Consider the following 26620-nt stretch of genomic DNA (forward strand, 5'->3'; position numbering starts at 1 on the left):
CCAGGCTTCCGGCTTCAGATCAGCCCAGCTCTGGCCGTTATGGCCATCTGGGGAGTGAAGCAGCAGACGGAAGACCTCTCTCTCTCTCTCTCTGCCGCTCTGTAACTCTGCCTTTCAAATAAATAAATAAATCTTTTAAAACATTTTTTTAAAAAAAGTAAAAGCAAGCAATCCACAGGTAAACTTCGGTAGAAAATACGTTTTTAGTAGAAAAGACAAGCGGAGATGATGAACCGGGGGAAGCAAAGGCAGAACCTGCCCTGCAATGGCACAGCCTCAGAGCCGCAGGGGCTTCTGAAGGGCACGGCCTTGGCCTTTGCGAGTGTATGCTGTGCAGACGTTCACCCCTCATTGCGCACCAAGGCAGCGCACCTCACTGCAACTCACTCAATCCCCCTTTCATGGATAAGGAAACACAAGCTCAACAGCACTCACGGCTAAGATCTGGGGACACGGTACTAAACCTAATTCAGTGAAGGTCACGGAGGAAAAGTGGCCATTATGTAAATCAGGAATGAACTCTTACAAAAAAAAAAATCGTATCACAAGTTTTCAAAGCTGCCAAATGTGCCTCTTATCCCATTTCTTTCCTTTCACTGAAGGAAAGGAGATAAAGCAAAGGTGGCCTCTGCTTAGAAAAAGCTTCCTGTAGGCCCCCTAGCAGAGTGTCCCTACAGGCAAACCAATGCCTGCCCCGACCAACAGCAATGGTGAAGCTGAGCCCGGTACACCGCTTCCGTCGTGGGTAAACTCAGGCCCAGGATCCCTCTCCTAGCCCGAAGTCCTTGGCCCTGCTTTGATGATTGCAAATCAACCTCTTACTGAAGACTAACTCACTAACCGAGAGTGGAGCACCAGGGCAGCCAGCCCCACAGGGCCGCAGATCCCAGGACTCGGGAGGTCATCTGTCTCCTCTACAGATACATGTTGAGTTTACGCCTTGCCTTAAGGTTTCTGTTTTTACAGAAACCCAAGGCCTGGAGCAAAAACTAATGTCAGAAGCCTTTTTTGTCAACATCAAATCCCAAAAGAATGCAACCAATGGCCATCCTATCACTGATCTATCAGAGGAGGACCACGAGCACCTCAGACCAACCAGAGACCTGCACATGAACCAAACACACACCTCTCCACCCCAACCTCATTCTCTAAGATTCCCTACCCTAATCCCTTACAGAGCCTGGACACTAAGCACTGGCTACCCCCTACACCTTGCTCTGCACTTCACAACGATAAGTAATCTACTTTCTGGGGCAGTATTGTGGCATAGCACTGCTAGAAATGCCAGCATCCCATATGGGCGCTAGTTCAAGTGCCAGCGGCTCCATTTTGGATCCAGCTCCCTGCTAATGCGCCTGGGAAAGCAGTGGAAAATGGCCCAAGCACTTGGGACCCTGCATCCACGTGGGAGACCCAGATGGCGTTCCTGGCTCATGGCCCAGCCCCGCCCATTACAGTCATCCATTTTGGCCATTTAGGGAGTGAACCAGTAGATGGAAGATCTCTCAGTCTCTCCTTATCTCTAACTCTGCCTTTAAAATCTTCAAAAACAAAACAAAATAAACAAACAAAACTACTTTCTGTTACCCCAGTGTCAGTGTACTCAGGTGAGCAGAACCAGGTCTGAGGTTCTACAACAGTAATGGCGGTAATAGCAACATTTTTTTTTAAAGATTTATTTATATTTTTGAAAGACAGAGTTACAGAGAGGCAGAGGCAAAGAGAGAGAGAAAGAAGTCCTCCATCCACTGGTTCACTCCCCAAATGGCCAAAATGACCAGGGCTGGGCCTATCTGAAGCCAGGAGCCAGGAGGGTCTCCCACGTGGGTACAGGGGCCCAAACACTTGAGCCATCTTCTACTGCCTTCCCAGGCCATAGCAGAGAGCTGGATCAGAAGTGGAGCAGGGGGACTCGAACTGGTGCCTATATGGGATGCCAGCACTGCAGCTGGTGGCTTTACCCACTATACCACAGCATTGGCCCCACAGCCAACATTTTGTATGAGCTTTACACATACTACCTCATTTAATACTCAAAATAACCCCACAACCTGGGTACTGTAATTTTCCCATGTGCAAAAATAAGTGGTAAAGCAGAAGTTTCAAACTGAATGCATCTGCCTACTCCTCCCCCTCACGTAGCACATTGTCCAGCAAAGGCAGGCGCAGAAAAACGGGCCAGACCTGCCTGGAGACTCAAACCCCAGCAGCAAAGGTCACACTCCAGAAAGAGGGCTCACCCCAGACATCCTAAGTCGGCCAAGGGACAGCAGGGTAAGTCTGAGTTTTGTTCCAGCCTGAGCAGGATAACCAATTTTAAGGAGTCTTCAAAATGTTCATGGAAAGGAGCTGGCGCTGTGGCATAGCAGGTAAAGCCACCACCCGCAGAGCCAGCATCCCACTTGGGCGTCAGTTAGCGTCTCGGCTGCCCCACTTCCGATCCAGCTGCTATGGCCTGGGAAAGCAGTAGAAGATGGCCCAAATGCTTGGCCCCTGCACCTGCCTGGGAGACCCCGAAGGAGCTTCTGGCTCCTGGCTTCAGGCAGCCATTTGAGGAGTGAACCAGCAAATGGAAGACTTTTCTCTCTGCTTTTGCCTCTCTATAACTCTGCCTTTCAAATAAATAAATCTATTTTTAAAAAAAGTTAGTGGAAAATGTATATTATGAAAAACCATGCACAGACTCATGGATTTCCTTTTTTTGGAGGGGCATCAAAATATACTCAGATTAACCTTTTTTTAAAGATTTATTTATTTGAAAGGCAGTGTTACAGAGAGACAGAAGCGGAGAGAGAGAGAGAGAGGGAGAGAGGGAGAGAGGGAGAGAGGGAGAGAGGGAAAGAGGGAAAGAGGGAGAGAGGGAGTCTTCCATCAGCTGGTTAACTCTCCAGAAGCTGCAATGGCCAGAGCTGCACTGATCCAAAGCAAGAAGCCAGGAGCTTCTTCCTGGTCTCCCACGTGGGTGCAGGGGCCCAAAGACTTGGGCCATCTTCTAGTGCTTTCCCAGCCCATAGGAGAGAGCTGGATCAGAAGTAGAACAGCCAGGACTCAAAATGGCACTCACATGGGATGCCGGTACTGCAGGCAGCAGCTTTACCTGCTAGGCCACAGTGCCGCCCCCACATTAACTTTTTATAATGTATCTGAACAGGACCTAGTTTGAGGCACTAGCAAGGGTAAGACATCACTTTGGACAGAAAGCCCCTATCAGAGCAACATGAATCCTGCCAAAATTGAAGCAAGAACAAACATCAAATTGATGGTGAAGCTTGGGTGGAAGAACAGTGAAATCACGGATGCTTTATGGAAAATCCAGGAGCCAGCATTGTGGCACAGCAGTTAGTCACCACCTGCAATGCCAACATCCCATACGGGTGCCAGTTTGAGTCCCAGCTGCTCCACTTCTGATCTAGTTCCCTGCTAATGCATCTGAGCAAGCAGCAGCAGATGGCCCAAGTGCATGGGCCCCTGCCCTCATGCGGGAGACCTGGATGGAGTTCCAGGTTCCTGGCTTCAGCCTGGCCCAGCCCTGGCCTTTGCAGCCATCCGGGAAGTAAACCAGTGGACAAAAGATCTCTCTCTCTTCCTCTCTCTCTCTGTAACTCTACCTTTCAAATAAAGAAAGAAATGAAAGAAGGAAGACAGACAGACTGACTGACTGACTTATAGGGACAATGTCCCAGGGAAATCATTGGTTTACAAATGTTTACCACACTTCACGAAGGGCCAACATGATCTTGAAGATGAAGCCGACAGTGGCACAGCAGCCACATCAACCAGAGGGCAAAGAACTGGTCCTGTCTGCGCCCTCGCTGAAGAGGGCCAGTGTTCAACAGCAGGAACGACAGCAACACCACAGGCATCTCAACTGGTTTAGCTCACATAATTCTGACTCAAAATTAACATGGAACACAAGTTTCTGCTTGATGGGTGCCCAAACTGATATAGCCAAATCAGCTGCAGCTAAGAGCAGAGCTTTCCATGGAAATTTTAGACAAGTGGGATCAACACCCAAGCATTTATTCAAAGAACGTAACGGGAGAGGGAATGTGACTGTAGCAGTAGGACTCTGAAGGCAAAGCACAATCAAAGCAATAGCCACCAGGAGAGTCGGTGGTGCAGGCAGCGTGAAGGGGGACCAGGCAAGAGCACAAGTCACGGCAGCAGTTTTCTGGGATGCTAAACAACGCTAACATCTGCTGAGTGAGAATGTCTTGAGAAGGTTAGACAAAGTTTTAACACAAAAACTCCTGGAAAAACTTCAGCAAAGTGTCCTTCTCCACCACAAAACCACTCTTGCTCATTCTTCTCATTACACGGACAATTTTGCAAGAGTTTCCGCATGGAGTCATTATTCACCTTACAGTCCCGATCTGGCTCTTTCATACTTCTTTTTGTTTCTTAATGTTTTTATAAAAAATTACTTATTTATTTGAAAGACTTATAGGGATAGAGAGAAAAAGAGAGATCTTCCATCTGCTGGTTCACTCCCCAGACAGCCATGATGGCCAGGGCTGGGCCAGGCCAAAGCCAGTGCCAACAACCAGGAGCTTCATCCAGGTCTCCCACATGAGCAGCAGGGGCCCAAACACTTGGGCCATCTTTGCTGCTTTCCCAGGTACATTAGCAGGGAGCTGAATGGGAAGCAGAGCAGCCGGGACTCGAACCAGCACCCTTATGGGATGCTGGCGTTGCAGGCAGCAGTTTTACCTGCTACACCAGAGCAGTGGCACCTGTTTCTTAATCTTAAAAATTTTTAAAGGCTTCTGTTTTTCAGTTAATCATGGCTAAATTTCCAGGACCGTCAGTTTTTTCTATGAACTGTATGGCTGGCGTCATGGCTTACTACTTGTCTTGAACTTAATGAAGCTGATGTTGAAAAATGAAGTTTAATTTTTTCATTTTTATCTTTTAATTTCATTTTCTACAATTTAATTTTATTTCCCCAAGTCTTTTAAAGTCCTCTGGTTTATAGTTAGTAGCAAGTAATTACTGACTAAACAGTCATGAATTGGTGAGTAGGGTACTGGACTTTAGCAAGATGTCTGCATTTGTTAAACTCTTGCTCTAATTACATGTCACTTCATAAATACTGGGAATTAGCAATATTGCCTAATCTTTAAATTTTAAAGTTTTGGTGGGAAAAGAACCAAGGATAGGAAGACATAAAAGGGTACAGGACCAAATCTCATGTTGCCAGGTAGTAAATGTACCTTGTGGTTTCTGCTGCCTACAGAGTGAAGCAGACTCTTTTCTCCATGTGCAAAGCTCTGTGTGCTCTGGCCCCTGGTTGTCAACTCAGTCTGCAATCACGGGGTATTCCACCATGCTAGGGAATTTCACACAACCACCACGATCACCTCTGCTCCTGCTACCACTTAATGGACACTTATTTTACACTGTGTTGTATGCTTTAAGCGCATTTGTTAATTGAATCCTCATAAATTAAGTACTGTTATCCAGATTTTGCAGATGAAGAAAAAGAGACTAAGTGTTTAGAAAAATATGGTGAAAGAGTCCAAATTGTTCACTTGTGTTGGCAAAACATAACAACAGACATGCTCAGGGCAGGATATAGGATCTGAAGCTCAGATTGGATCCACTCAAAATGTACTGCTGTGGAGAAGCAGGAAGAACTGGATCAAGAAAAGGCAGGCCGGCGCCGTGGCTCACTAGGCTAATCCTCCACCTAGCGGCGCTGGCACACCGGGTTCTAGTCCCGGTCGGGGTGCCGGATTCTGTCCCGGTTGCCCCTCTTCCAGGCCAGCTCTCTGCTGTGGCCAGGGAGTGCAGTGGAGGATGGCCCAAGTGCTTGGGCCCTGCACCCCATGGGAGACCAGGATAAGCGCTTGGCTCCTGCCTTCGGATCGGCGCAATGTGCCGGCAGCTGCGGCGGCCATTGGAGGGTGAACCAATGGCAAAGGAAGACCTCTCTCTCTCTCTCTCACTGTCCACTCTGCCTGTAAAAAAAAAATAAAGAAAATAAAATAAAGAAAAGGCAAACCGGCTTGGAGCGGGGGAACGGGGTTAAGACATCCTTGTCCCACATCACAGTACCCAGGGTTCAACGCCTGACTCTACTCCAGACTCCAGCTTCCAACTAACACCCCTAACAGGCAGTGCTGACGGCTCAAGTAATTGAGTTCCTGCCACTCACAAAGGAGACCTAGATGGAGTTTCAAATTCCCAGCTCTGGGCATTGCAGGCATTTCTAGGTGTGAATCAGTGGATGGGAGCATGCACAATTCTCTCTCTCACAAATAAAAAAAAAATTTTTAAAGGAAAAATAGAGGGGCTCACTCACATTGTGGCATAATGGGTCAAGCCACCACCTGTGACACCAGCATCCCATACAGACACCAGTTTGAGTCCCGACTTGTCTACTTCTGATCCAACTCCCTGCTAATGCTTCTGGGAAAGCAGCAGAAGATGGCCCAAAAATTTGGGCCCCTGTATCCAGGTGAGAGATCTGGGTGAAGCTTCTGGCTTCTGGTTTTGGCCTGACCCAGCCCAGGCCATTGAAGCCATTTAGGGAGTGAACTAGCGGATGGAAGATCTCTCTGTGTCTCTCTTTCTCTTTTTCTAACTCTGCCTTTTAAATAAATAAAGGTTTTGGGGCCAGTGCTGTGGCGTAGCAGGTAAAGCCGCCACCTGCAGTGCTGGAATCCCATATGGGCACTAGTTCAAGTCCCAGCTGCTCCACTTCCTATCCAGCTCTCTGCTAATGGCCTGGGAAAGCAGTAGAAGATGGCCCAAGCCTTTGGGCCCCTGCACTAGCATGGGAGACGCGGAAGAAGCTCCTGGCTCCTGGCTTCGAATCTTGCGGCTCCGGCAGTTGTGGCCAACTGGGGAGTGAACCAGTGGATGGAAGACCTCTCTCTCTCTCTGCCTCTCTTTCTCTCTCTGTGTAACTCTGACTTTCCAGTAAAATAAATAAATCTTAAAAAAATAAATAAATAAAACCTTTTTAAAAAAAGAAAAATATAAAATAAGAACAAGAAAGAACATGCAACGTAAGTAAAAACAGAGCATTCACTTGAACAGAAAGGCACTGGGGAATCATAAATAATGCAAAAACAAAAGCTAACTTAAATTTGGGTAAATATCAGACAGACAGGACCGTAACGATGACGAGGAAAGACTGGCAGACACAGCTCAAGAACAAGACTGGATCCCAAGCAAAGGAAAGATCTCCATTCCCTCTTGAAAAGGCAAGCAGCATTCCCAAGACCCGCCACTGCTCCACACGTGAAACTTACAGCCACACACGCATCTCTATGACGTCACTTTACAAATGTGGAATGCACTCCACAAATAGAATGTTGGCTCCTAAACCCTCACTGAAAAGCCTCAATAAATGTATAAGATCAAATACAAAACCTTCAAGGATTTAGAGCCAGTTGAATAAAAAAGGAAGCACAGCTGCTTGGAGGCTGTCCGACCAATTTCCTACATTCCTTACACACACCTACGGTGACACCTGCTCCTCCTCAGTCACACCCGCGTCAGAAATCACAGCTACGTGCAAAGGTATGAAAGCACTGTCAGTGGCAGTGTGGTAGGGTTATGCGTTTTCTCTACTTTTCATACTTATAGTTATATTCAAACTACTTTGAATGTAACTCCTAATACTGTGCTTGTACACACAAAACAGACTCATCAACACACATGCACACATGTATCAACACACCCCTTCACTTAGGAGATGTTAGACACTTAGAAACACAAACATCATCTTTTTCTTAGACCTGGCTGCAAAAGCACAGCCAATTCACAATCTTTCTGTTTAAAGGCGCTCCCCCCACGCTGTATGGAACAGTATCCCGACTATTTGGCCTATATTTGACATTAAAAGCCCCAGTGGCCTACAAGAATGGTAGCCTTTCAGTTGCTGTGTCTTAAGAAATCCTAACGTAAGAATATAAATAGAAACTTCCAAGTTTAAAGTGAATAAGTAGCCAAAAATATGAGTGCTCCCTATTAAACTTCTAGCCATTCCTTAAATTAACCCTTGACATTTGTAAGTAAAAAACCTATGATTTAACTACTTCATTACCTTTCAATCCAAGCATTATTATTCAAGCTCCAAAACCCCAAAAAGCAGCGTATTATTCTAATCGGAATGACAGAAGGGTATGAACATAGGAAACTGACACACTTAATACCTATCCAAGCTTCCAGAGACACCAAAAATGTCTTTTTGCTTCATCTAACGGGGATGTGAAGCGAACCACTGGGAAGCAGAAAGCGTAGCTCCAATCTGCAGCCTCCAACGCTTCCTAACTGCTCTTCTCAGCAACACTGAGATCCAGCAGTCTCAGAGGGCTGTGACCTTTCTGATGTGGACGGAGGTCTCCGAGTGAAGACCAGCTGTGTGAAATCAGGCGGGAAGAGGGGAGGAAGGGGCATCCACGCACTGACCTGCCGGCTCACACCTTCCCGGCACAGCCTGGCCAGTTCCGTGCTCACTGCTGCAGTAACTCTGTCTCCCCATCCTTTTGACAATTTGTTTCACGCCTCATTTGCTATGAAGAGTTAAAGCATTTTAGTCAATCTTGAGAAAGCAATTTGATGCTTTTCCACAGAAAATGCATAAACTATTCCAACTACCAGACCGCTGGTTAAAGTTCAACTGCCACACAGACAGAAATCAAGTAGTGTCCTTCAGACGCTGTAGAAGAAAAAATCACTAACCCGTCTTACGGGCATTTTCAGCGAGTAGTAAACAAAACCAAGTGAATACCTTCCCATAGGCTGGTTCCAACCAGCAGCAGGCTTTTAGCTCCTCTTAAGCAGGTGGGAAGGAGGCATTTGCCTAAAGTTAAGACGTCCACATCCTGCATCAGTGCTTGGGTCCACCTCCCAGCTCTGGACTCTGACTTCTGCCAGAGCAGACACCAGGAGGCAGCACTGGAGGCCTCTGAGTGAGTGGGCTCCTGCCCTCATGGGAGATGGACTGAGCTCCCGGCTCTGGCCCCCGCCCAGCCACAGCCACTGTGGGCATCTGCATAGTGAAACAGTGAATGGAAATTCTGTATCATTTTTTCTTTATTTCTCTCTCTCCCCCCCCCACCTACAGATAATTTTTCTGGAACACAGACAACACAGACACCCTGACTCCTACCACGTTAGACAAATGGCACAACCTGGACAGAAGGCTTCAAACCAGAGAAAGAAGTACTTTCTTACAATACTGTGTTACTGCTTTTTCAATTATTTTTTAACTTCAGATGTTTAGATTTTTGATGACATTAAAGATAATTTCAGAATGGTGATTCAAGGCCATCCTTGAATCATCCATACAACCATCCACAATTCCAGTAGCTCACATGTGCCCTTACTAAGAGCAATGCATAGTGTTACTGCATTTAAACTAATTAACAACCAAGTCTACAGTACAGCTCCACAGACCCTGCAACAACGGGTGGGTTCTGGGTCTGTGCTGCACTCTCTACTACTGAGCACTTACAATGTGGTCAGAGCAACTGCAGAACTGAACTTTTAATTTTATTTTGTTTTAACCCAAATAGCCATGTGTGTATAGTGGCCAAAATACTAGGTAACTCCACAGTGTACTTTTAACACTTTTTTTTTTTTTTTTGACAGGAAGAATGGACAGAGAGACAGAAAGGTCTTCCTTCCGTTGGTTCACCCCCCTGCACCCCCAAATGGCCTCTACAGCTGGTGCACTGCAGCCAGCGCACCGCGCTGATCCCAAGGCAGAAGCAGGTGCTTCCTCCTGGTCTCCCATGGGGTGCAGGGCCCAAGCACTTGGGCCATCCTCCACTGCACTCCCGGGCCACAGCAGAGAGCTGGCCTGGAAGAGAAGCAACCGGGACAGAATCCAGCGCCCCCACCGGGACTAGAACCTGGGATGCCGGGGCCGCAGGCGGAGGATTAGCCTAGTGAGCCGTGGCGCCAGCCTTAACACTTCTTTTAAGATTTATTTATTTATTTGAAAGGCAGAGTTACAGAGAGAGAGAGAGAGAGATCTTCCATATGCTGATTCACTCAGCCGGAGCTGAGCCAATCAAAAGCCAGGAACACACAGCGAGAAAGAGATCTTCCATCCGCTGGTTCACTCTCCAAATGGCTGGGGCTGGGCCAGGCCAAAGCCAGGAGCCTGCAGCTCCATCTCGATCTCCCATGTGGGTACAGGAGCCCAAGTACATGAGCCATCTTCCACTGCTTTCCCAGGCACATGATCAAGGAACTGGATGGGAAGTGGAACAGCCGGGACTTGAACCAGTGCCCTTGTGGGATGCCAGAAGCACAGGTGGCAGTTTTACCCACTGCACCACAGCACTGGCCCCTTTAATACTTTTCTTGGTGAGATTTTGCTAGATTCTTCGATCATATTATGCATGTCTTGATTCTTTGTTCTTAGGAAGGGGAACAGCAATAAAAACTAAACCAAGCGTGGCCAGCGCCAATAGGCTAATCCTCCACCTAGCGGCGCCGGCACACTGGGTTCTAGTCCCAGTCGGGGCACCAGATTCTGTCCCGGTTGCCCCTCTTCCAGGCCAGCTCTCTGTTGTGGCCCGGGAGTGCAGTGGAGGATGGCCCAAGTGCTTGGGCCCTGCACCCCATGGGAGACCAGGAGAAGCACCTGGCTCCTGCCTTCGGATCAGCGCGGTACGCTGGCCGCAGCACGCCGGCTGTGGCGGCCATTGGAGTGTGAACCAACGGCAAAAGGAAGACCTTTCTTCTCTGTCTCTCTCTCACTGTCCAATCTGCCTGTCAAAAAAAAAAAAAAAAAAAAAAAAAAAAAACTAAGCCAATCGTAAGGATCCCCTTTAGAGGCGGAGGCTGTGGTGCAGGGAGGTTAACCGGCCTCCCAGATGGGAGTGGTGTCAGTTCAAGTCCTGGATATTCTGCTTCTGATCCAGCTTCCAGTTAATGCACCTGGCAGGCAGAAGATGATGGCTCAAGCACTTGGGTTCCTGCCACTCACGCAGGAGAACCAGAGGGAGTTCTTGGTGCGTTAGCACCTAGGAAAGAAGCAGAGGATGGCCCAAATCCTTGGGTCCTTGCACCCACATACGAGAGCCAGATGAAGCTCTTGGCTCCTGGCTTTGGCCTGGCCCAGTACTGGAGAGACTGCCAAGTGAACCAGTAGATGGAGGATCTCTTTCTCTCTCTGTCACTCTCCCTCCCTCCCTCCCTCCCCCCCGTAACTCTTTCTTTCAAATAAATAAAATCTTGAATGAATGAATGAATGAATGAATGAAAGAGAGAGAGAGAAAGGGAGAGAGGGAGGGAGGGAGGAAGTAAGGGAGGGAGGGAGGAAGGAAGGAAACGACTCTCTTATTTACACCTGTTGGCTGGGAGTTTTAGGACTGCACAGATTCTTTGGTGATTCTGTTTTGTGTTACCTCTGTAACCTTGATAGGAAAGAGGTCTTTCTTCACCAACTTTTCCAGTATTCTCATAGACTACCACATGATGTGAATGCAAGCAAGCAAGGAAAAAAAAAACTATGACAATTCCACAAAGACAACTTACCCAGCTCTGCTCATTGCAATCACTCCTAAAGAAATAAACGCAGCCCAACACTGGAAACAGCAGGCATCCAAATGCCTAGTTTCACACTGTGCCTAGGCCCCTTCCAAGACAGGCGCCTTAGGCCTGTATACGCCTCTAGGTGCACATTTAGAAACCCAGTGCAGTAACAGGACGGGCCTCTTGGAAGACGCACGTGTAGTTCCTAGCACAGCGCTTGACATCTAGTATTTGTTCAACACATTACCTTATATTATTAATTATTCAATACTTAATATCTCAGTACTACAGCAAACAATGATTTCCCTTTGAGGTTCCAGGTAGCAGGAGGACTTTAACCTATAATCTAATAATAATTGAAAGGGGACATATATGTGGGCTGTAATTTACAGAATGGCTTTATTATAAATACAGGGTAGAAAATACATACCTATGTTACAAAAAATTCTAACATCAAGGAATAACTATAACCTATACATGCAGAGAAAACTCTTTTCAGAATTGCCAAGATATTTGATGTCCAATCCTGAATGACAGCATTCAAACAAAAAGTTTCAGACAGTAATGAGAAAACACCAATAACAACTTTTATTCCACTGACAACTGCCTTAACCCGGGAATACTACCACAGAAGAAGTAACAACCAAAGTTCATTTTCTAAATGCTAAGTTTCTACAAACTTTCACGCTGCTAAGTCTTCCCCAGACTGGCGCTGATGCACTACTCCAAAGGGACACTCCAAAAAATAAATTAAAAATAAATTAAAAATTAAGAAAAGCTAAACAACAACAAAAAAATAAATAAAAATAAAAACAAAGAGACACTCCAGGGACCAGCACTGTGGCATAGTAGGTTAAGCTTCCACCTGTAGCATCAGCATCCCGTATGGGTGTCAGTTCCAGTCTCGGCTGCTCCACTTGCAATCCAGCTCTTTGTTATGGCCTGAGAAAGCAGTGGGAGATAGTTCAAGTGCCTGGGCCCCTGTACCCATGTGGGAGACCCCAATGAAGCTCCTGGCTCCTAGATGCAGACTGGCCTAACTACAGCCATTGCAGCCATTTGGGGATTGAACCAACACATGGAAGATCTCTTTCTCTTTCTGTCTCTCCCTGTCTCTCCTCTGCCTTTCAAATAAATCTTTTTTTTAAGTGACAGTCAATTTAATAAAGCAATCAAGAGCACCCAAAACACTGCATCATGACACCGTTCTTCTGGAAAATCAGTCTCCAAATCAGGTGAAGTATCTTCGACCTGAAGGCAGAAAGGCAGCACAGTATGTGCTTTAGGGTTAAGTGACTCAGCTGGCCTCCTGGTGCCCCAACCTGATGGCGCAAAGCACATGTGCCTTTGGCCCACATTTCCTTAAACTCTATAAAAGGGGACCACAAAATCTGTCACCTCAGAGTGTTGCAAGGATCAAGAAAGAGAACTCAGGGGCAGTATCACACAGCAGGAAAGCCCACACTTGGGATGCCGACTCCCCATACTGGAGTGCCTGGGTTTGAGTCCCTGCTCAGCTTCTGATTCAGCTTGCTGCTAATGCACACCCTGGGAGGTAACAGAGAATGAATGGCTCTAGTGCCTGGGTCCCTGCCTCCAACATGGGAGACCTGGATGTTGTTCTGGGCTCCTGGCTTCAGCAGACATTTCGGGAGTGACCCAGCAGATGGGAACGTCTCAATCTCTCTCTCTGTCTCGTATTACCGGCACACAGAGTCCCACCATGTGCCAGACTCAACCCCAGGCACGGGGGACCCAGAGCAGACAGCCTCCTCCCATCCCCACCTGAGCAGCCCTTGTCGGTTGGAGAACAGGGTTGCCGGGCATTTTAGGGGCTGTGACAGGCACAGCCTAGATTCAAAGAGAGCCAACAGTAAGCCCAAGTTCTTTACTCTTCCCTTCCAATTACATAAAAAGTTTTTAAAAACAAACCAGAAACCCTCTCCTGAAGCCTCTTTCTCACTTCCTATTCACCCCTTCCACCATTTGCCACCATCCTGATGCCTCTTCCAAGCTGGTCAACGACCAGATGGCCAGAGTGTCAGCCTCCCCTCACTGGACCTTACTTTTATTAAAAAAAAAAAAAAAAAAAAAAAGATGTATTTTATTTATTTGAAAGAGTTTCAGAGAAAGGCAGAGACAGAGAGAGAGGTCTTCCATCCACTGGTTCACTCCCCAGATGGCCGCAACAGCTGGAACTGCACTGATCCAAAGCCAAGAGTCAGGAGCTTCCTCCAGGTCTCCCTGGCGGGTGCAGGGGCCCAAGGACTTGGGCCATCTTCTACTGCTTTCCCAGGCCACAGCAGAGAGCTGGATTGGAAGTGGAGCAGCCGGGACTAGAACTGGCATCCATACAGGATGCCAGCGCTTCAGGCCAGGGCTTTAACCCGCTGCGCCACAGCACCGGCCCCTCACCTGACCTTCTGGTGCTCACCTGGGCTGTGCCAGTCTTCCCTCCAGGAACCTCCACCAGTCCATGTTTCTGTGGTCTCATCCAGGTCTTCATCTCCCATTCATTCATCCCTTAAATGCTAGTGTCCCTAAAACCCCTCAGCACCCTCCCCTCTACGCACACACTCCCAAATGGCAATCTCATGAACCCCACTCTCAGCTGGACATAACATACAGACCAGGCCCAGACCAAGCTCCTCTGCACCATACCCCAGTCTTCTTTCTCCTACGCCAGCACCCTGCGGAGTACCGGGAACAGATCTCAGACCCAGCGCATCCAAAACCACAGCCTGGTGCTAACCAAGACGATCCAAAAGCAGGAGTGCCTTCCAGCAGCTGGAATCCCATATGCTTTCCCTGCGGCATCAGAAGGGGAACGCCCCTTCCTCCCAACCTTGAGGAAGTGAGCGTGGGCTCGGGGTTCCCACGTGGCATCTGACAACTGTCTTGCAACAGGAAGTACACCTGAGCAGCTGTGGGACCACTGAGATAACTGTGACAGTTCCCTTACAACGGGGTTTTGTTACGCTCACACACAATGACCAGTGTTTGAAAACGTCCAGTTCCTTTTGGATTCCCCTGTGCTGCTGTCTGCTCCTGCAACAAAGGGCACGTCTCTGGGCGGACGGTTAGTTCTGCTACCCCCAGGAGAAACCAGTAGTGATATACCATCATACACAATCACGCAGAATGAAATACTGTCACAAAACAGGAACCAAAAGACAGGAACTTCTTCAATTAACTCTAAGCTGAAAACAGCATGAGTATGTCATTTGGAAATAAGATCAGCAGCAAAAGGAGGAACAAGCAGGAGGTAAGGAAAACAGGAGTAGAAGACCCAGAAAGCAGACACAACGCTGGGATCTGTGACGCAGCTCCGCACTCCTGCAGTGCTGGTTAAGTGGAACTCAACCCACATCACTTGTTTAAGACAAAGGTACGCACCAACTGATTTTCCTGAAAGCTGTGAGACTTGGTGTTGTCAACAGTTCTAGAAAGGACACACAAAGGGGACACCAAGGGAAACTCTTCCCAGTACTGCCAGGTACTCTTTTGACACAACAAGGCCAAGAAGAACAGGAAGGCTCTCTGCAGCCGTTCCGACACCACTGAGCGCTTTCAAGTCCCCCGGCCCCATGGACTCTGGCTCTGCCACGGCCACGTGACAACAGCAAAGACAGAAACCATCAGGACTGTGTGTCACAGGATAACCTCGCCCAAAAACTGAAGGCATGTTTCTGCCTGTGTTTGTTACTCTACTACTCGGTACCCTCTCCTTCTTGAAGTTAATTTCGGATTTGGTTGGCAACTTTTACCACCACATAGTTCACACTGGGCCCAGGATGAACTTACTCTCAAATCCCCTCTCTTCAGCCACCTACCTTCTCCCTCCTGGCCCCGACCACCTGCCTCCTTTCGCTTATTCTCTCTTCCCACTTCCTAAGACTCCCAGCACCTGGAGCTCCCGTGAGGCCCACTCTGTACTTGGCCTTGCTTCTTCTCCAATCACAGAAGCACTCTCCTATCTTCTTGGAGCTGCCCTGCCTCCTCACCTCCACCCTTTCATTAATCTAATTTTTTGGCTGTGCTTATAGCTCCATTTTCTGAGTTGCAAATTAGGACACTGGCAGCATGGAGCGCAGTCGTCTAAGGGCCATCATCCCTCTGTCCTCACGTGCAAAGAAACGCAGGAAAGCCCTACATATCAGTCCTCACATGGAAAAGAATCAAGTCTCCCCTCGGCCGCCTTGCCTTCGTCTCCATCAAGCACACGGAGGTCCCATGCAGCGCACTGTAAAAGGCTGGGTATTTCCAAAGCCTCCCACAGCGCCTGTGACGGATGCTCTGGCCCAGAATGTTCCATCCACCCTCATGCACCCAGGAAAAGCTCAGCTTGGAAAGCCACACGAAAGCACTCATAAATTTCAGACTGACCCAGGCAGCCCTCCTTTGGCTAGCTGGAGTGCCACTTCAGACCTATTATTCTTACAGTGAGAACTTTCCTTCTGAATGCCCTGTCATATCAACCTAATCAGATATGACTGTTACTTACACTGAATTTTATTTTAGTTTCCAGTTGTTTATTATCAAGGCAAAGATAAACATTCTTTAAAACTAATTTTGCCTGATAAAAATTCCAAAAATCCACTGTTTTCTAACTACATTTATTAATCATATAAGCACAGAATTAAGAACTGTCACAGAAGCAAATCTGTAAAACACCAATCAGGAGGCCGGCGCTGTGGCACAGAGGGCTAAGCCACTATAGGTAGTGCTGGCATTCCACATGGGCACCGGTTCGTGTCTGACTGACTCCTCTTCCAATCCAGCTCTCTGCTGACGGCCTGGGAAAGCAGTAGAAGATGCTCTTAGTGCTCCAGGCCCTGCACCCACGTAGGAGACCTGGAAGAAACTCCTGGGTCCTGGCTTTGATCAGCCCAGCTTCATCCATTGTGGCCATCTGGGGAATGAACCAGCAGATAGAAGACCTCTCCTTCCTCCTGTCTCTCTACCTCTGCCTCTGCCTCTGCCTCTACCTCAACTTCTCTGTAACTCAACCTTTTGAAATCGGAGAAGACCCCCTAAAATCTACACTGAAATGTGGCCCCTTAAAGTTCCCTCGAAACGCTATCCGGGGTGCCACATGTGCTACCGGAATTTGGGGTGCCTTACGATTTCACCACGGGCTTATTACTAAATCCCCAATATTAATAAGCCCAAGAAGGCTCTTGCCTAATATTTAGAGAAGAATTCTAAATACCGGCACAGATAAACGAGGCAGCATGGTACGTTTTAAGCTTTTATTTAGTGAGAAAGATGCATAGGAGAGTGAGAGCTTTATTTAGGGGAGAGAGGTGAATAGGAGTTCATACCGAGCACCAGGAACCAGTCCCGTGAAAGAGCATCTAGGCCTGTATCTGGGCCAGGAAGCCTAGAGCACAAGGCCCGAAGGCCATGCGCCCTGGAGGCGCCGGGCTACAGCAAGCCCCCTCCTGACAAGAGGCCAGGGAAGAAGAGCCTGCCCGGCCACACTGTGTCCGGCTTTTAGCCCACTTCCAAAAGGGAGTGGTTAATTAACCTGATTGGCTGGTGGGCACCCAGGTGTGGCCAGGTAGGGGAATGAGGCCACACAGGGGCGTGGCAATGGCATCAGTTAGGGGCATGAGGTCACACAGGGGCATGGTGAAGGCGTGGTCTTCCAGTTCACAAATCTAATCAATTTTAACCTGTATGCCTGCCTACTTCACTTTCAAATAAATAAATCTTAAAAAAAAAATCAGTCTAGCCATTTACAGTTCAAAGACAAAGAAACATGCTGATCCTTCCAAGACACAGGTCACACATTCACCTCCCCAGTTCTGTAATGACATCTACTTTTATTTTTTAATATTTATTTATTTATTTGAAAGTCAGAGTTACACAGAGAGAGGAAAGGCAGAGAGAGAGAAAGAGAGAGAGAGAGAGAGAGGTCTTCCATCCGCTGGTTCACTCCCCAAATGACCGCAACAGCTGGAGCTGAGCTGCTCCGAAGCCAGGAACCAGGAGTTTTTCCGGGTCTCCCATGCGGGTGCAGGGGCCCAAGCATTTGGGTAATCTTCCACTGCCTTCCCACGCCATAGAAGAGAGCTGGATCAGGAGAGGAACAGTCGGGACTCGAACCAGCACCCATATGGGATGCCGGCACTGCATACAGTGGCTTCACTCACTGCGCCACCATGCCAGCCCCATGACATCTACTTTTGAATAGCTCTTCTAAATGTGTTTAAGCTCATGATGGCTCACAATATTAGAAAGTATTTAATTCTCAAGTAGCATGAGAAAATAAAAATTCAAAAAAGACTTCAAAAATTTAAAGTGGAAAGGAAGTGGAAGAAACTGAGTCAAAGCTAATTAGAAATGCTCACAGTGACAACCTCCTCCTTGAAAAGCAGGCTTTTCCAGCACGTCTCCGTGCTTTTCAGACCCTGTGCACCTTCAGCGCTGTGTCGGCAGCGGCGCTCTGGGCCGGGACCAGGTAGAAAGCCGGGCTGCTGGCACGCCGCTTCCCCGAGCTATCTTGCCACGTTCCATTTGAATCCAATTTCCTTGCATTACCTCTGCCCAGGTCAGGGATGAATGGCTGTCAAATTCCCAATGGAATAAAAAGAAAAACCCTTTCTTCCTGAGGCAGCAAGTTTCAATTCACAGAGCACATGGCTAATCTACATATGTGAAGGTCACGGCACTGCAGTCAAAGAGGTTAAGAATGGAAGAGCTCACGGAAGGGCTTGTCTTAAACATCCTGGCGTGAAGCCCAACAAGGAAGACTGTTGAAAAGCAATAGATAGCTTCTGGCAGCAGCAAGGGGAAAAATATTTTGATCATGTGACGCCATACACACCACCTAGTTCATTTCATGTGTGCAACTTTGAGAGTCCCTAAAAAATCGCACACATGCAAATCAAATCCAGATTCCAGCTCTGCCAGTTTAGCCACGCCACTACACCTTCCTAGTCACAAAATACATTCACACTGGGTTTCTAGATGCACCAAGAATAAAACTTCAACACACTGACAACCAGTGGGCTCAAATATCTTAACAGCTGATTACAACTTCCTTGCGTTAGTTTTTCACTGAAGCATGAAACCACTTAGACCAGGAACGGGTATTTAAACTAAAAAAGCATACCCCCCTAAGTTGTCCAAATACAACTGTCTTAAATAAAATCCATCTCCATTTCCCTCCATTCTTCTCTCCTTCCTCACTAGTAGCAGCAAACGGAAAACTACAGGAACGCGATGCACATCTAGAAAGATAGCACACAACTGCTCTGCATCCCACCCTCACTAACTCATTGCAGAAGAAACGCCAAGCGCTACTGCTTTAACCGCTCACGGTTCTGACAAATTCCACAGCGGAGGAGGAGGGACGAAGTCTCAAGTCTCGCCACACACAAAGGATGCCGGGTGAAAGGGGAGAGGGCCGGGCTTTCAGAGAGCAGGTCCCCGCCTGCTGTAGTAAACAGGGCAGCTTCCTGAATGTTTCCTCCATCAGCCAAGGAACTACACAGGAGCTGGCGGTAAGAGGGCTATTTTCAAAGCCAGCAAAAGCTTAACATTCAACCTACTTGATATGTGGAGAAAATAAATTAGAAGTAGAAGATCCATGTCATCAGCTGGAAGTTGTCTGCCTACCACCAGCTTCCCTCAGTTCAAAATTCAGACTGCTTGTAAGGCCAGCATTGTATTTCTAATTAACTGGAAGATAAAATAAAAATATCCCACACATGATCTTATTTAATTCATTTAATCACTGATAGCTACTTGGGAATTTAAAGACATTTCTCCTTAAGCAATGAACACATTGTTCAACAATTCACAAACACCTCTGAGTACCTATTAATCTGGTACAGCGCCAGGAAACCAAGATCACTCACCATTTGTTGATGGTGATAAAATTAAATTCTTCAAGTATCAATCTGAATTTATTTTTTCCTTGCCAGTTAAAAAAATATAGAACTATTTAAAAACCAGGCAAACTACCACGGGCATTTTATTTTAGAGCTGCTCAGTAACCTACTTTTCCAAAACACAGGGTAAACACACCTATCTGGCAAAAAATAAAAAATTTATATGGCTTGGACTGGAAGTAAGACACAAATATTAACATGTGTTCAGAAAGGAAAGACTAACAGGTTGTTAGCTAATAGAGAATCACATCTAACTCCTTTTATCTGTCCATGAAAAGGTACAAACCTTTACCACGCTATTAAAACACTACCTTCTGGGGCTGGCGCTGTGGCGTGGTGGGTGAGGCCACCACCAGCAGTCTGGCATCCCAAGTGGGCGCTAGTTCGAGCCCTGGCTGCTCCACTGCCGATCCAGCTCTCTGCTATGGCCTGGGAAAGCAATGGAAGATGGCCTAAGCCTGGGCCCCTGCACCCACATGGGAGACCAGGAAGAAGCTCCTGGCTCCTGGCTTCAGATCAGCACAGCTCCAGCCATTGCAGCCATCTGGGGAGTGAACCAGTGGATGGAGGACCTCTCTCTTTCTTCTATCTGCCTCTCCTTCTCTCTGTGTAATTCTGACTTTCAAATAAATAATAAATATTTAAAAAAAAAAAAACACCACCTTCATTGCTGGGCAGTAAGTCAGGACCTTATAAAGTCTAATCCTCACCAAAATTTAAAAAAAAAAAAAGGCATTCTTTCCCATTCCTTCAGGGTGGACAGCACTGTAAACCAGAGAGGTAAAGTAACTTACTGAGGCTAAACAGCTGACAAAAGGTCCAAGGTTCTCTAACCTGTCCACTTTGGTTCTTGTCCTTGCCCCTGCTTCTACCCCTCTCCCCCTCCTCTGCCCGTGTCTTTACCAGGTTCACTATGCCTGGCAAGTCTTGACTTACCAGATTCTATTCCTAACACCAGCCCTGACCTCTTCTGTGCCCCTCCAACAACAAAACTTCTCCCATCCGAGGGCAGGTGTGTGGAACGGCCGTTAAGATACTGGTTAGGAAAACAGTGAGCACATGGGAGGGACTGGGTTCAATGCCTGCCTCTGGCTCCTGATTCCAGCGTCCTACTAATGGGGACCCTGGGAAGGCAGTGGTGATAATTCGAGTAACTGGGCTCCTGCCATCCACGAGGGGGCCCTGGATTGAGTTCCCAGCTCTGAGCTTCAGTCTGGCCCAGCCTGGGCCTTCATGGGTATTTGAGAAGTGAACAAGGATGGTGCTGTAAGTTAAAACCATGGCCTGCAGCACTGGCTGCCCATATGGGCATGGGTTCAAGTTCCAGCTGCTCCGCTTCTGATTCAGCTCCCTCTGCTGTGTCTGGGAAAGCAGTGGAAGACGGCCCAAGTGCTTGGGTCCCTGCACCCACATGGGAGACCCACACGAAGCTCCTGGCTCCCGGCTTCTGCGTGGCTCAGTCCTAGCTGTTGCAGCTATTTGGGGAATGAACCAGCAAATGGAAGCTCTCTTTGTCTTTCTTCCCTCCCCCCGCCCTAACTCTACCTTTCAAATAAATAAATAAATCTTTTAAAAATAAAAATAAAGGGGACCGGTGCTGTGGCACAGTGGGCTAAGCCTCCACCTGTGGTGCCGGCCTCCTATATGGGTGCCGGTTTGAGTCGTGACTGCTCCTCTTCTGCTCCAGTTCTCTGCTATGTCCTGGGAAAGCAGTAGAAGATGGCCCAAGTACTTGGGCCCTTGCACCTGCGTGGGAAACCCAAAGCAAACTCCTGGCTTCTGGCTTCGGATCAGCCCAGCTCTGGCAATTGCGGCCATTTGGGGAGTGAACAAGAGGATGGAAGACCTTTTTCTCTGCCTTTCCCTCTCTCTGTGTGGCTCTCTCAAATAAATTTAAAAAAAATTTTTTAAATAAATAAAAATAAAAAGACGTGAACCAGTGAAGGGGGGCTCACTAGTACTCACTCGCTCACGCTCTCTCTGCCTCTCAAATAAGTAAATGAAAATTAAAAAAAAAAAAAATTCTCTCACCCAAGCCGCTTATACTGAATTACATAGTCTATTATGTTTACTTGTCCTTAAGCAATTCACTGTCCACTCACTGAGGTCCAGGTCCTAGTTCCCAAGGGATCCATCATCCAACACAGTGCCAGGCATACAGCACATGCCTAACACCCATGTTCTTGCTACAATGACATAAATCTGCAATCCCAAAGCCCTAACATACAGAAGACTGTCAAATGAGGTAAAGTCCAATGACCTGAATATTAAAGCCTTCATGATAATGATACCATGAAGCCATTTCTTTAGCAGAAAAATCATCATATGAGGCATCCAAAACAAATTAAGCTCACTTTCTCATCAATGTCATAGAACCAAGGGACAGTCTCCAAGTCCTGTACACCACTCTTCCACCCACAACATGAACACAGACTGAGCAGATTTCTTGAGCCTGATATTGTAGATGAGTAATACACCCAATGAGAAATGTTTACTTCCGATTTCTTATCAACTACTCAAATATTTTGAGGCATACAGTCCTCTTGCATAAGAACTACAGACAGCTAACGTAGCCATTCACTTTAATTTTTACTTTGTGAAACACCAGGAGTTTATAATTCACCAGGGAAAATTGTGGATCATGTTATATTTACCCTGTATCTTAAGCAACAAGTGGTACAAAGTATTGGTTCATAATAGAAATTAAATGTTGTCCCTGATGGTTTTAATCTCAGTATAAAATAAAATTGTTCTGGAGCAAGTATTTGGTCTAGTGGCTAAGACACCACTGGAGACACCCACATCCCGTAACAGGAGGTCTAGGTTCAAATCTTGGCTCTGCTAAGTCCAGCTTCCTACTAATGTGCACCCTGGGAGGCAGCAGGAGATGGCTCACAGATTGAGCTCCTGATTCCAGGCTTCAGCCTGGCACAGTCCCAACTGTCAAAGGCATGTAGGGAATGAACAGGGGATGGGGGAGCGCACGCTCGCTCTCTCTCTCTTTCTCAAAAAAAGTTTTTGTCTCCACGCCTGAGTTATTCTCAGATTTGATATTCCCTGTTTTGACTACCTGAGCAGTCCTTGCCTCCATGTGTATAAATTGTAATTTTGTAAGGACCAGATCTGAGTTGTATATTCAGTGAAGGTAAAGCAGAAACAGCAAGCCACTTAGCAACAAGTAACCAAGGTCCAGCACCCACCAGCTCCAACAGCCCAGTTTTAAATTTCTGAAACGTTGGGCCACGCTGTGGCACAGCAGGTTAAAGCCCTGGCCTGAAGCACCGGTATCCCATATGGGTGCCAGTTCTAGTCCTGGCTGCTCCTCTCCCGATCCAGCTCTCTGCTATGGCCTGGGAAAGCAGTAGAAGATGGCCCAAGTCCTTGGGCCCCTGTACCCACGTAGGAGACCCAGAAGAAGCTCCTGGCTCCTGGCTTCAGATCGGCGCAGCTCCGGCTGTTGTGGCCATCTGGGGAGTGAACCAGCGGATGGAAGACCTCTCTCTGTCTCTACCTCTCTGTGTAACTCTGTCATTCAAATAAAATAAAAATTAATCTTTAAAATAAATAAATAAATAAAATTTCCAAAATGTTATATCTTTGCAAAAAGTGGTTCCCCTAAAATGTCGGTCATTTTTACAGGCCATAAAAGTGGAAACCTATAAGAGGCATAAGAAAAGAGTGATTCTTGGCCAGAAAACAGAATCTGCTATTGAATGGGTAGAGGTGACATCAGCCCCCCTCCCGCCCCCACAGGCTCCATCAGTGAAGCAAAATCATTTCACAGAACTATTAAGCAAGAGTTCAATCAGTGTGAGGAAAATTATGGTGGAATGCACACAATGTGTGTACTTGCACAGGTCTGCTGGCATTCACGGAACACGCCTGGAATGCAGCGAGTTTCATAAGCTGTTCAGTGGTGCACAGCTGATTAGGCACTATCTGTTTGTTTAAAAATTCAGAGTAGCACAAAATTTTGAAGCCGGGACACTCTGGGCTTCCCCTGATTGATGGAAACAAGGGTCTGTCCCGAACCATGCCCGGGAGAATGAGAAACCAAGCCCCACAGTGGGAAGGCAGGTGGGTCAAGAGATGTGCCGTGGACGGAGCCCCCAGACTTATGCCAATGACCTCAGCGGAGGTTTTCAACCAACGTGACAATTAAGGAAAATGAGCGCAAAAGCCGAGAGATGGGCCCCCACCTGAGCAAGTGCAGGCCTTGGCCAACGCCCGGACTCCCTCCCACATCCTCCAGATCACAGAGCTGGCCCAGCGCACAGCAAACCCTAGCAGTGTGCTACACATCTATTTCCAAGGTCATCTATTACTCACCGGGGAAAGCAAAATTACTACAAAAATCGCAATCCGGAAAGGAAAACATAAAGAACAGTAAAACGGGTTTATGGGTTAACACATGGCCACCGAGTCTTAAAATTCGGTTCTTAAAAATCTCGAAAACTAGGTGCCAAATTTTACATGAGTTTTAGAATTACCGATCATTTCTAACTCGGGCTGGGAAGCATGGTGAGTGGCTGACCGTCTGCGCTGCCCACAGCAGAAGCAGCCGAAGGGAATGCTGAGCGCTCTGGAGCTGCCTCCACTCGTCGCGGTGCCTCGCTCTCAGAAAGGTTTATTTCAGGACCCGCAGCAGTAGCTGGATTTACTCGTCAGCCAGCATACATTATCTAAACAGTTACCAAAAATACCGCAGCAATCTAAGTCTCTTCCTAAATGTGAGCAGACTGTTTTAACTTTTTCCAAGAGTCTAGGTAATGTAGAAAACTGAGAAAAAGAAAAGGGACCATTCTGTATCAGTTTCAAAGTGATCATATCCTGCTTCTTTTAGTTACTACTCTGTAGTGAATCTATATTTTGCTCTGGCACAACCAATAGCCGATCGGTAGAAATGGCAAAGAGTCACTAGATCACACCAACTAAATCACAACAACCTACAATCACTTGTTTCACCAAAATCCATTCCCCTATCCCAAAAAGGCAAGCCGACAAACTGCAGACCCACAGGTTGCTATCCGCACTTTATTTCAGCAATCCAGGTCCCAGGTCATGATGCCAAAGACACCACCATCCACGTGCAGTGGCCGCGTTATCCGCACGCAGAGCAACAAACCAAGGACCCCAGCTAGCACCTGTGTCTACACAGGGCTGATTAAGAAAGAGTACACTCAGGAGTAAACCAGTGGAGGGACGCTTTCCCCCTTTCTAACTTTGACTTTCAAATAAAAAAAAAAAATCTTTAAAAACCAAAAAGAAAATGCACACTCAATAAATATTTGCCAACTGTCTGCAGCTGATGTTCAGCTCACACACACCTCAAGGCATACACAAATGCTAAGTGTTTACAACAGTAAAGAAGTAATTGTTGCTTCCAGTACAAGTCTCAAATACCAGTTCATTTCCTCGATGCCCTCCGCAGAAGGTGGTGTTAAAAGCAAGAACTGATTCTACAAAGATGCGAGTATCAGCATCAGTAGCAGTTACAATACAATTCTAGTACTTCACAGAGAAAAAGCCGGTTCAAAAGACCAACCAGAATCAAGAGGCATCTCTTTTACAACTGCCTCTAAAATTTAATTAAAACACAATCATCTTAATTTAGTAGTTTTTCCACATAAGAATTTCTGCAATTTTGAAACCTAAAATGCAAGGGGAAAGCAAGGATTTTGGAGTAGAGAATAGCAAGAAAAGGGACACAGCGTCTCCTGGGCTGGCCGTTTGCTCTGGGCTGGGGGAGCAGGACACTCACAGCAAGAACAGAAAAAAAAAAATCACTTAAATGATTTTCACCAATAGCAGAAAAACAGAACAGTGGCTTTAAAAAAGCTAAAAATACAAAGGGTAAGAAAATATAAGAGAGACATGATCACAGCAACTGTTCCTTACCATACCCTAAAATGAGGATCTAACAGAGGCCCAGGTTTGTCTCAAAAAAATACCCCAAACCTTTTACACCTTAGAAAGGTTCCAAAAAGCTGCTTTTAAACTTTTAATGACATAACCCGGCATAGAAGCAACTAACAAGTCTATAAGAATTACCCCAAAGTTAGAACTGGAAGAAGGACCAAAGTTATAAACAAGAACATTAGCATTCCAATGGCACATTGGAGGAGGAATTTACTAGTAAATTAGGAAGTGGAAGAGCTGGTAGTTACAAAGGCAAGAGATTACTTACAATACACACTGAAAGCTAGCAATTGGGAAGAAAAAAATTCTAATTCCATCTGGGAAGATGAAAGGGCCGTGGTGAGGGCTGCACAGCAATGAGAACGCCCTAATGCCAATGGGCCAGATGCCTACGAATGGGGAGAACGGTAAACTCTATGTCGTGTATAAATCTGCTGTGAGAAAACAGGAACACATGCACACATACAATTTGTTAGTATCCGATTACCAAAAAAAAAAAAGTTACATTGGAGTCTAGGATTCATCAAACATGGCTTCCCTTCCAGAGGTACCTAATAAGGACAACTTCCGGTTCTCAAGGCTCACCTCTCACGGAGACCCAAACAAGATGGGAAGTGCACCCCACGGAGACAGTCCGCGGAGCCCCAATCTCCGTTAATTCAGAAGGACTGCCCTGCAACGCCAGATCTGTGCCAGAGTCTGCTGCCATCTACCTGATGCTGATCACGGTACCCACTGGTAAACCAGATACCTCAACAATTTCAAGGCTTTAATCTCTTTCCTAGCAACACGTATCGTTCCAGAAACAAACTAATTTCATCATTAGTTCATCTGTCAAACTCAGTAGCCTTCTAATATTCTTGGCACTGATCCACACAGAAGTGGGTTTGAAAACTGCGTACTGGATCCTATTCAAACAAGCAAATCTTAGGAAATAGTTTTTCTTAGAGCCACTACTAGTAAAAGACTTCAAAAATAAAACATATTTGGCAAAAAATCTACTGTGGAAACACATATTCTACTTTGATAAATTCACTCACTCAGAGTGAATTATTAGAAGAAAACCACAGCATATGGATTTCAAGAATTCCACCCATTCAGCTTTAAGCACACGAAAAACAAGAGCAGAATGAGGGACGCTCAGGTAGACACCTAAGACAGTTCTTCTTTTCGTCACATCTCCAAGAAGAAAGGTCTCTACAGTAACCGGGTTCCCCTCAGAATTAAGGCCTCCACCCCCAGTGAAATCAGGAAGGGCCACTCAGTCCCACGGAAGCAGCAGCGCTGGCCCAAGAGGC

The 26620-nt window shown here is 46.8% G+C and overlaps 1 protein-coding gene and 1 long non-coding RNA gene across 20 annotated transcripts in view; both read right to left on the minus strand.

Moving 5' to 3' along the window:
• The window catches only part of ARID1B (AT-rich interaction domain 1B), a 444025-nt gene that overhangs the window by 410068 nt on the left and 7337 nt on the right, over positions 1 to 26620 (minus strand). The gene's annotated exons all lie outside the window — the stretch shown is intronic.
• Positions 4936 to 17325, minus strand: LOC149126406 (uncharacterized). Its single transcript, XR_016234459.1, has 2 exons — positions 16827 to 17325; positions 4936 to 16298 (listed from the first exon to the last, which is right to left on the minus strand). It is a non-coding gene; the product is annotated as an uncharacterized LOC149126406 (long non-coding RNA).

The sequence above is a fragment of the Oryctolagus cuniculus genome, chromosome 5, assembly GCF_051225735.1.
Source record: "Oryctolagus cuniculus isolate XC-2025 breed Fujian yellow rabbit chromosome 5, ASM5122573v1, whole genome shotgun sequence".
In the NCBI taxonomy this organism is placed as follows: Eukaryota; Metazoa; Chordata; class Mammalia; order Lagomorpha; family Leporidae; genus Oryctolagus; species Oryctolagus cuniculus.